This window comes from Sorex araneus, chromosome 2 (assembly GCF_027595985.1).
Source record: "Sorex araneus isolate mSorAra2 chromosome 2, mSorAra2.pri, whole genome shotgun sequence".
NCBI lineage: Eukaryota > Metazoa > Chordata > Mammalia > Eulipotyphla > Soricidae > Sorex > Sorex araneus.
In genome coordinates, this window is record NC_073303.1 from 139,321,639 (window position 1) to 139,333,123 (window position 11,485).

The following is an 11,485-nucleotide window of genomic DNA, read 5'->3' on the forward strand; positions in this document are numbered from 1 at the left end:
ATGCCTCTCAAAGTAGAGTCAAACATTTACTCCTTTGATTTCATTGCTATAATTTTCTCCTTAATTTATTCTTTAACAATTTGAACCTGGCTCCAACTTCACTGAACTTTTTTCCTCTAGGGTTATCAAACTACTTCTTTATTAATGAACTCAGTAACATCTTAACTATTTTTGTTCTCCAAGAAGTTTCTGTTGCATTTGATGCTACTGATTTCTCTTCTTACTGCAGTGAGGGCAGCTTTGACTGTTTGAACATTAAATTCATCAAGTTCTTCTCATACCCTCTGGGAACTCTTGTCACTCCTTCTAGGAGATTTCCTCCACCATCTACCCACGATATGTGGCTATTGTTAGTTTTTATTCTTAGTCGTGACCTTTTCCTCAGTCTCTTTTAGACTTAAAGATCTTCAACATTTTTATTCTCTGGTGAGAGCTTCTTCAAGTACCTCTGTTGCTGACTCACAAATTTACATTTCAGCTCTGTGTTTCAAAGCCAAAGTACTAAAAAAGGTTCAACTGCTTCTATATAACCACAGACCTTCAAATTCAATATATCCAAAGACAAATGTTTTGTTATCTTAAAGTCTATACCTGAACTTCTTAATTTAGTCCATAGACCCATCTCTTTTTCTCAGCTACACAATTCAATATCTTGCTGCTAACTCAAACACACTTAACTTTTCCCAAGTATGTTTCTATAGAGTACTTAGAGGGAAGAGTTGTAAGATTATGTGTGTGTGTGTGTGTGTGTGTTTAAAAGAGTTATATGCTTGCTTCAGAGGCAGTGAGGTAGGGAGAAGTTGGGAAATAGCTCCTAATTCTTTTTTTTTTGTAGTCTAGGAGAAAATGAATAGAGAAATACCATCTACCCAATCATATACCTCAGTTCATTTCTAATGTCCGAAAGTTTAGTAACCGAAACAGAGAAGCATCCCTGAACTAGACCTCAACATTCTGGTATAACTCACAATTCTTGAATGGTCTAGAAGGAGAGGTACCCCTTTAAAAAGTGTGCTGGTAGTCACTAAATCAGGGACATGCAGGTCCTATTCATAAAATCTAATGTGTTTCTTTGTCTCTTCTTTCTGGACATACTAGTTCAGTACCTAGTGTCTTTTGATCTAGGTTATTGTTATAGCCTCCTTCGACTTAATTTTCAGTATTTATCTGCACTAGTTAAGACAAGAGATATAGGAGCAAACAGTGCAATGAACATAGCAGGACAAGAAGGAATGGGCAAAGGGTATTTAGCGAATACTTTAAGGAAATAGGAGCTAACCAGATGAAGTGGGCATCAACCAAGTGAAGCAGTTTTAGGTCACAATCTATGACCTAGAAAAAAAGAGGAGATCAGACCTGTCTGGAGTGTGTCGTGAAATTGGGGTACAGACTTCAGTTCTTGTAACACACGAACAGAAATATTGACAAATAGAATTAAATGACAAAAGAGACAAATATAGTAGATAAATAGAGTTGAATCAGGACAGTGATGGTTTCCAACATTTTGTCTAATAAAAAATTGTTGACCAACTGAAGATATTTAACCTGGGAAAAATATTAAGGGATACTATAACTGGCTTCATATATATTAAATACTGTTTTGTGGAAATTGCTTGAAAACTTTATAAATGTCAATTACCCTGGATGGAATGCATTCATTTCTTTTTTTTTAAATTTTATTGAATCACCATGAGATAGTTACAAGCTTTCATGTTTGGGTTACAATCTCACAATGATAAAACAGCCATCCCTCCACCAGTGCACATTCCCCACCACCAATATCCCGGGTATACCCCCCTTTCCCACCCTCCCCCTGCCTCCATGGCAGACAATATTCCCCATACTCTTCTCTCTATTTTGGGGCATTATGGCTTGCAACACAGACACTGAGAGGTCATCATGTTTGGTCCATTATCTACTTTCAGCATGCATCTCCCATCCCAACTGGTTCCTCCAGCCATCATTTTCTTAGTGATCCCTTCTCTATTCCATCTATCTTCTCCCCTCCGCTCATGAAGCAGTCTTCCAACTATGGGGCAATACCCCTGGCCCTTGTATCTACTGTCCTTGGGTGTCAGCCTCATGTGCTGTTATTCTATACTCCACAAATTAGTGCAGTCCTCATATGACTGTCCCTCTCTTTTTGACTCATTTCACTTAGCATGATACTCTCCATGTCTATCCATTTATAAGCAAATTTCATGAATTCATCTCTCCCAAAAGCTGCATAATAGTCCATTGTGTAGATGTACCAAAGTGTCTTTAACCAGTCATCTGTTTTAGGGCACTCGGATTGTTTCCATATTTTGGCTATTGTGAACAGTGCTGCAATGAATATATAGGTACAGATGTCATTTCTACTGTGCTTTTTTTTAATCCTCAAGCTATATTCTCAGAAGTAGTATTGCGGGGTCATATGGAAGCTCAATTTCTAGTTTTTGAAGGACTGTCCATATTGTTTCCCAGAAATACTAGACCTGTCGGCATTCCCACTAACAGTGAAGGAACGTCCCTTTTTCTCCACATCCATGCTTTTGTTCTTTTGAATATATGCCAGTCTCTGGTGTGAGATGATATCTCATTGTTGTTTTGGTTGGAATGCATTAATTTCAACAAAAATTTACTGCATGCCTGCTCTGTACTAGGCAGATACAGGATAAACAATAGTATACCTGCCTGTAGGGAGCTTTAATTATTATATGAGTTATTCCTTATTATATGAGGAACAGATAATAAACAAATAAATAAATTAGCAATATAATTTTAGAAAGTGATAGGACCAGCTGCTTCAGGAGACATTAACATCTTTGTTTCTTGAAATACATGAGCCAGTGCTGTTGGTCACTTGGTAGGACAGCTTTAGAGATTTTACAAGTTGGATAGGCTATTAAAGAGATGATCCTCAGGTGCCCTTTAATTCCAAGATTTTACAGTTCTGCCTTTCTACTCTTCTCTACCAAATTAGGACTTCTCAGATGCCCGAAGGCATAGAAACCCCAGACTTCTAAACTCTTTGCTCTTCCAGGAACAAGCTCTACCCCAAGGTTAGTGAGTCAACAGTGACTAAGTGTGAGCATATGCCCATGTGCTTCCTTTGCCTGGATTGTCTTTTCTTCACTTCTCTGCTTCTCAAATTTCTCCTCATCCACTAAAGCTCAACACAAAGATAAGTTTTTAAAAGTTTATTCATTTATTATTTTTTCTCCTTCCCTTACCTTTTGTTGTTGTTGTTGTTGTTGCAAGGCTCAGGGTTCACACATTGATTATGAAGCACTGGAAAACACACTGGCAGTGCTAGTGCCCAAACTTGGCACTAGGGGTGGAACTTAGAGCTGCACACTACCAGGCAGGTGTCGACCACTGGGACACATCACAAGATCAAACTAGGGTACGTCATACACAGGCAAGTGTCTTACCCATTGTACTATCTCTCTGGTTCCTATTTTTGTGTGGTCCTGGCAGTGCTCGTAGGACCACACTCTGTCAGGGATCAAACCCAGACCTCCTGCATGCAAATCATGTACTCAACCCACGAAACTCAGCTTATCTTAGTTCCTTGATCTTTTGCTCAGCTTCTGTTATTTTTCTATTCAGAACTTCTATTGAATTTTTCATATCACCTACCAGGTTCTTCATTCCTGGTATTTCTGAGTACAATAATTTTTTAATTTCAATTCCTATACTTTCTTGTGCTTTGATACCTATGTCATGGTTTCTTTGAGTTCATTAAATATCCTTATCATGGTGTCACTAAAGTCATTGGTGGAGGATTTACTGAGCTGGTTGTTGTTGTTTGTGTGTCCAGTGAGAATGTTTTTACTCATTGAACTTGGTGACCTTCTACGTGTTTTCCCATTAGTTTTCTAGTATTCTTGTTCTATTTGGGGGCGAATCTTTGCAGTTAGAGGCCCTGGAAGATACTGAGAGACTAGGCTAGAGGTTAACCCCTCTGAAAAAAAGTACTCTCTTCTTCTCTGCCATCTCACCAAATGACAAGAAACATAACTGTGAGCAGCATGCAATTTATTGAGTAGTTCTGATGTGGTCCTTAATATAGCAGAGGTTGGGTATGAGAACTTCTGGGACCTATTTGGAAAGGAGGGTCTCTGCTTTTGTTGCAGAGTAGAACCAGTGATGTCAGCCAGAGGCAAATATCATCTAGAGTGGTGGAGCAGCAAGCAGGTCTGGGAGAAGCTGTGGTGTGAACCACTAATATCCAAAGATAAAATTTTTAACCAAAGTTTCTCTTATTATTATTGAAATACGTTATTCCCCCAATTATCACCACCACCACTGGGCCTAGAGGAGCTTTGCTTATAGTGCCATTAAAGCTCTTGCTGTATTTTACTTGTACTGAAGCTCACTGTTTCTCAGTCTGCTTTCCTACTAACTTTTGACTTTTTTTTGAAGAGAAGATCCCTATCTTTCTTTCACAAATTCTTTCACAAATTCCATAGCTCAAACCTTTTAGTCATTGCTTTGCACCCTGATTATGTTCAACAAAATTAATGAATGAAACATCAGTAAATTTACTTATGTTATCTGGAGTGAATAAGATATAATCTCTATTTGAAACAGAAATAAGATTAACCTGTTGGTTTAACTAAGAATGTTCACACCCAGTTTCTGCTGTATTCCTTTCTACTTATTAGTTTTGTGGTCCTAGAATTGTTGCCTACCATCTTTATGCCTCAGTTTCTTCATCTACAAAATTCCAATAATAACAGTATGGTGGAGCCTAAGAGATAGTACAGGTGATCAGGCACTTGAATACAGCTACGGTGGCTGTGACCCTGGTTCAAATCCCTACTACCACATTTGAACCAACCAAGCTCTGCCAGCAATTACTCTTGAACACAAAGACAGGAATAGCCCCTGGGCATTGCCTGATGTGACCCAAACCCTCCAAATATTAATATAGGGGACAGAGAGATAGTACATGTGTTAAGACATTTATCTTACATGTGACCAAAATGGTTTGATTCTTATCACTACATGTTTTCCTCTAAACACCATCCTGGGTCAATCCTAGACACAGATACAGGAATAGCTTCTGAGCACCATCAGATATGGCCACAAAAAAAACCCCAAAGAACAGACAAAATAACTACTTAAGATTGTTGCAAGTACAACAATGCATGCCTAGATCAGGCTTTATCACAATGTAATTCTCACCAAATATTTTTATCATCATACTTTATTAAACATGCTTGCTCTCTAATAGCTTTATGATTTAAAGTTCTGACTTAACATGTTGATACCAGCACATACCACTGGTGGCTCACACTTATATGTGGTTAAATTAACACAGATTGCAATGCCAACATCTATGTTAAAGGTATAAAAAACAATAATATTTGAATGGGGGCTGGAGAAATAATACAGCAAGTAAGGTGTTTGCTTGGCAGATGACTGACCCAGGCTTGATCCCTGGCACCACATATGATTCCCCTGAGATCCACCAGGAGTCTACCCTGAGCACAGAGCCAGGAGTAAGACCTAAGTATAGCCAGGTAGAGCCTGAAAACAAGTAGAAATAAAGAGGAATATTTGATCATAAATTGCAGAAGAGGGCACATAATTGATTTTTTATTATATAATGTTATTTTATCACTCAAGACAGCAAAGATAATCTAAGGTATGAGATTAAGAAGACAGGCAGAATGTCCTGACTCCGCTCCAGGCTGTCTTCACCTGAGCACCTTGGAGGGGGGCAGGTTGAGTTTCCCTCCCTATCCCAGGCAGAACACAGGCAGCCGAAACCTCCAGAACCCAACCACCGCCATTCTCAAGGCTACCCTCCACATGCTCGGATGAGCCTCACCCAAGTGGGAACCAGCAGAAAAAAATGGGTATGAGGGACCTGTGACTGAGATCTACAAGCCCGCTCAGTTTAGGACTCGGCCTCCTCCCCCCACGTCCCCAGTTTTCCAGTAGCTTGGCAGTCACACCCCAAAACTGCCCCAGGTGCCGTGTAATCTCATCAATGGCCAAGATCCAGAGACTATAAACTAATGCTCTGGAAAGAGAGTGACACAGAATTTCCTGGAGCATATGGCCACATTTGCACCACGTGACCTCTTATACTCGAGCCCATTTACATACCAAAAGTAGCACACATTTGTTTGGTTTTATTTTTTATTTATTTATTTTTTTTTTCTTTTTGGGTCACACCCAGTGATGCTCAGGGGTTACTCCTGGCTTTGCACTCAGGAACTACTCCTGGCGGTGCTTGGGGGACCATATGGGATGCCGGGGATCGAACCTGGGTCGGCCGCGTGCAAGGCAAACGCCCTACCCGCTGTGCTATCGCTCCGGCCCCGACATTTGTTTGGTTTTAATATACTTACTTGTATTCTCTTATATACGGGCTTCAATGGCTCCAGAATGAAATACAACAACCTTCACACACTTCCTTCTTATCGTTGGTGGGAAGGTGCTCGGTGGTGGGATTGGTCACTTGTCACTTGTCATCACTTGTCACTTGTCATCCCGTTGATCTTCGGTTTGCTCAAGCGGGCTCCAGTAACATCTTCATTCGTCCCTGTCACGTGCTAGTGTAGCCCAATGATATCTGCTCGCTCCAGGAACACGAAGAGCCTCAAACCGTTCGTTCAGGGCTTTGACAAAGAAGTCTGACCATCTCGTTGGTGGGCAGCCACGTGGTCTTTTGACATCCTGTGGAACCCCGTCAGTAACAGCTCTAGTCCAGTGGTCATATCTGAATCGCATTATGTGTCCAGCCCATCTGAGTTCTGATGCTTTGGCAAACGAGACGGCGTCCCTGATTTTTTTTTTTTTTTTTTTTTGCTTTTAGGTCACACCCGGCATTGCACAAGGGTTACTCCTGGCTCATGCACTCAGGAATTACTCCTGGAGGTGTTTGGGGGGCCATATGAGATGCTGGAAATCAAACCCGGGTCGGCCGCATGCAAGGCAAATGCTTTACCCTCTGTACTATTGATCCAGTCCCAGGTCCCTGATTCTTTGATCCTGGACAGAGGTCAGAACTCCGGATTTCTTCTCTCACTTGAGTGAAACATGATACTCCAAGCATAGCTCTTTCCATTCCTCTTTGGGATGCCCGAATAGCGTTCTCATCCTGTTTTCGTAGGGTCCAGGTCTCTGAGGCATATGTTAGTGCAGGAAGAATGGTGGAGTCAAAAAGATGTGCTCGGATCCAGAGGTTCTTTGTCCTCTTAACCAATTCTTCGACAATCTTGAAGGCGTTCCATGCTGCTCTCTTCCTTCTCCTGGTATTCAAATACCAATCCCACCTCCCACCTCAAGAAGGTGGGATTGGTATTGAATATTATCCGCAATGAACTGTTGTGAACTACTTTATGAAAGAAAAATGTTTAAAAAATGTAAAAATAAGATTAAGAAGACAACCTTTACTTGTATTGGATTTGAAATAGTATATTAGAAATAGTAACTAGATTTGCCAGCAAGTACTCTAAAAAGGATGAGTATTAGAGACATCTGTTCCTTTAGATAAGGAAACAGATGGTGCAGAAAGGGTCAGTGTAAGCCCAGCTCACACAGCTGAGGGTCAGAATGGAGACACTAACCTTGAACTCTGCTCTGCCTGACTCCTTTAGCCACTGTTCTTTCCACTGACCCTTGTTGCTGTCAAATTATACAGCCGGGGCCAAAACAAACTGCAGATGCTGTTTCTTTGGAGCCTCACAGGCCCCACGACTTCAATGCTAAGCACTCTGGCAATAGGCCTAAGCTCAGACACTGGGGCTGAGGCTATGATTCTCTTCCAGCCCAGGGAAAACTGACTCACAGGTTCAGACAGGCCAGGGCCTGCAGGTGCAAGTTATGTGGGGTTCCATCTGTGAAAGGCTGGGGAAAGGATAAAGTCTGAGGATCTGAAACCTGTCTAACATACATTTCACCATGAGAAATAAAAGAACACTTGGCAATCTGAATCTAGTGTGTCAAGAAGACTTACAGAACGGATCCTGACAGACCTTAAATGCCAGTGCAAAGTGAAAAGAATTTTCAGAGGCTGTAGAGATAGCTCAGGTTTTGCATGCAGGAAGTTTGAGTTCAATCCTTTGTGCCACATTATCTTCTGAGCATTATAATATGTGACCCCTACCAAGGACCTAGTCAGGAATAACTCTTTTTTTATTATTTTATTGATTCACCGTGAGATATAGTTACAAGCTTTCACATTTGAGTTACAACCACACAATGATCAAACAGCCATCCCTCCACCAGTACACATTCCCCACCATCAATATCCCCACTATACCTCCACCTTTCCCACCCTCCCACTGCTTCCATGGCAGACAATTTCCCCCATACTCTCTCTCTCTGCTTTTGGGCATTATGGTTTGCAATGCAGATACTGAGAGGTTATCATGTTTGGTCCTTCATCTACTTTCAGCACACAACTCTCATCCCAATCGATTCCCGCAACCATCATTTTCTTAGTGATCCCTTCTCTATTCCAGCTGCCTTCTAGGAATAACTCTTGAATACCACTCTGCTCCCCATAAAACAAAAGCCGTGCTTGCAGCAAGAAGCCCAAATTAGGAAGGGACAAGCCTTTCCCTATAGCTATTTGAGAAATGATAGGACGTTAGTAAAGAAATGAAAGGAGGGAGAATGACGTTGCTCTCCAAGGAACAGTGTGTAACTGCAGAGGTTAGAAGAAAAGGAGAGAAAAATTTGAAACCCACTCGAAGGAAGGAAGTGATAAAAGCATTTCTTCCTGCCTTTTTTGATACTTGGGCTTAAAAGAGTTATATACCAAAGGGTTTATTGATATTAGTTATCTTATGTAATCTAAAGATTACATTACTAATTTTTATATTATTAATACATTATATTTATCTAAAACATTTTAGAAATAAAGGTTTATCATTTCAATAGTTGACAGATTCAATTTAATAACCATGTATAAATATTTTTAAAGGTTTATTGCATCTCTTTTTTTTAACCTGTTCATTTATTGCTCTTTCCTTTGTTGTTAAGAGATTGCAATTTTCTGGTTGTGGTGCTTGCACATGCTTTAGTTGAGGTGCTCACACCTTTTTGTTTGAGCTCACATACACAGGATTGTGATGAGGCCAGAAGCTACTTGTGGTACTGGGGTTAGGGACAGAAGAACCTCCAGGCACAAAGAGCAGAAGCAGGGACCCTCTGCGCCTAAAGACTGATTCCAGAGACCTTCTAACACATTTAGCCATCCAGCACAGCTTCTTACAGCAATGCACTGGGACTGTGGGCTGGGCTACAACTCCACGCTGCCCGGGGATGGATATTTCCTCTCCACCTTGTCTTTCTGTACGGAAAATGGCGGCGCCAGCAATGTCCACGTGGCAGGAGCCATCTTCTAAGACTCCTAACCCAGAGGTATACGGTTTTTACACTTTGGGGCTCCTAGGAATCATGGGAAGTGAGTGTAAGCGGCACTCCCAGGGCCCAGATAAATCCGGAGCTGCTGAGAGCGAAACGGACCCTCTGCGCCTAAAGACTTTGATTCCAGAGACCTTCTAACACATTTAGCCATCCAGCACAGCTTCTTACAGCAACGCACTGGGACTGTGAGATGGGCTATGCAATTTCTGGCAGAATTTTCCCTGGACTTTATACAGAAATCCAAAACCACGCAGCCGCGACTTAACATCGCTTATTTGTCAGCAATGTGAAACGGTTCCTTTTTAGCAGGTCTGACTTTGGGGGGAAGCTCCAAATAATAACAGTGAGTTTTTTTGTTGAAATATTGTTGGAAATCAAAGTAGCAGCCTATTCTCTAGACTGTAAACTAAGCAACAGCCCCACGCCAGCTGAGAAGAGAAAATATCCCTCTTCCCCAGTTGTTTCCCATTTTCGGGGAGAAACGCGCCGTGGCGTCCACCATACTATGAGGCGTGGAAAGAGGGATGAGGGAAAAAAAAGAAAAAGGAGAAAGAAAAAAAAGAGTTATGTACTTGGAACAGTGGGGCTACACATCTCTTCATTCTCAGCAATGGAAAACTAATTATCAAACGCTTCCTTGTTAGTAGGGCTGTCTTTCTTGGGGGGAAACTCCAACAACAATAGTGAGTTTTGTGTTGAAATATGGAATGTAATCAAGGTAAAGAGAAAATGAAGTGAAATTTATCAGTTATGCAGTTGGGGATGGGGGGTGGGGGCGGGGGCAGGAGGTATACTGGGATTTTTGGCGGTGGAATATGGGCACTGGTGAAGGGATGGGTGTTTGAACATTGTATAACTGAGACATAAGCCTGAGAACTTTGTAACTTTCCACATGGTGATTCAATAAAAAAAAAAAAAGAGCAGAAGCATCGGGACTAGACTCAGCACCAGGGATTCAACTGGAGGCTGATGCTTTCAGAGCACGAACTCCAAGCACTTGCACTATTGTCCATCTCCCATCCCAATTTATTAAGCTTTTTCACTGATGCAAAGTACAACTACTCCCACTGACACTGAATGACATGTTGTCTAAAGAATTTCCTAAATAGATCTTAAACACACCCTGATATCGATTCTGGATACTTGAGGACTCTTATTGCACCTCTGAAATGTGCCAGAAAAGAGGGAAGAAATGCTGATAAGCAGCATCTTTATAAAAAGTCAAATTTTACTTTCAGATTTTTGTGTGTTTATGTAGGAGGTTACATTTTTGTATTAAACTTCCAAACAACCTTTTCTATGTTGTGGGGTACAAGAAAGTTTGCTTCTTTGAGCTTTGCTGTGGCACGTTCCAATGCAATCAGTGTGTTTTTAGTGGCAAAGTCTCAAAAGTATGAACTCCTAACCTGGAAACTTAGATAAATGCATTTATTTGTAGCTGTATTAAAAACTTCATTCATACTTTGTTAATCTGGAATCTTTAATGATCTGAGTAAATTCAATAAGATGAAAAATGATGATTTTTTTTATTTCTATGAGAATTATTCAGATAGTATACTTACAAAAATTCCTTCAATTTTTATTAAGTAATTTATATTAAAATATATAATTCATGAATCTTATCAAGTTATCAAAGCAGATGTGAAAAGTTGGCCAGTCCCAGTTTGAATTATATTATGTATCTCAACGCTTACAAAACTTCCTTTGATTTTCTTTAACAATATTCTTGTAACCAAGGCTTTTCCTTCATTTTTTTCCCTCTTCCTGCCATTTGTGACAAGCAGTAAGATTTAAATCATAACCACCTCCCTTTTTCTACCACATCAGTCTTGTAAAGGTGTGGTTTCCTCGTTCTAGTTGGGCAGGTTGTAATAGGATCATTGTACCAAGGTTGTCCAGTAGAGCTACCCTTGGAATGACCTTGTTAGCTTTAATTCAGAAGAAAATTTGGCAACAATAACAACTTCTTGGACCATTCTCTGGGGAAACTTTGACATACCTGTTAATCACTTTTAGCCCTGAACCATTCCTTCTATTTAGAAGACAATTGTCACACATTTCCCTTTCAAAGTCAGTAGAACAAAAAATTATAGATTAACTCCCAGCT

General features: G+C 40.6%; 1 non-coding gene across 1 annotated transcript; it reads right to left on the minus strand.

Moving 5' to 3' along the window:
• Positions 1–827: 827 nt before the first annotated feature.
• On the minus strand, positions 828–960 carry LOC129403014 (small nucleolar RNA SNORA36 family). Its single transcript, XR_008629005.1, has one exon. It is a non-coding gene; the product is annotated as a small nucleolar RNA SNORA36 family (small nucleolar RNA).
• Between the last annotated feature and the right edge of the window lie 10,525 nt (positions 961–11,485).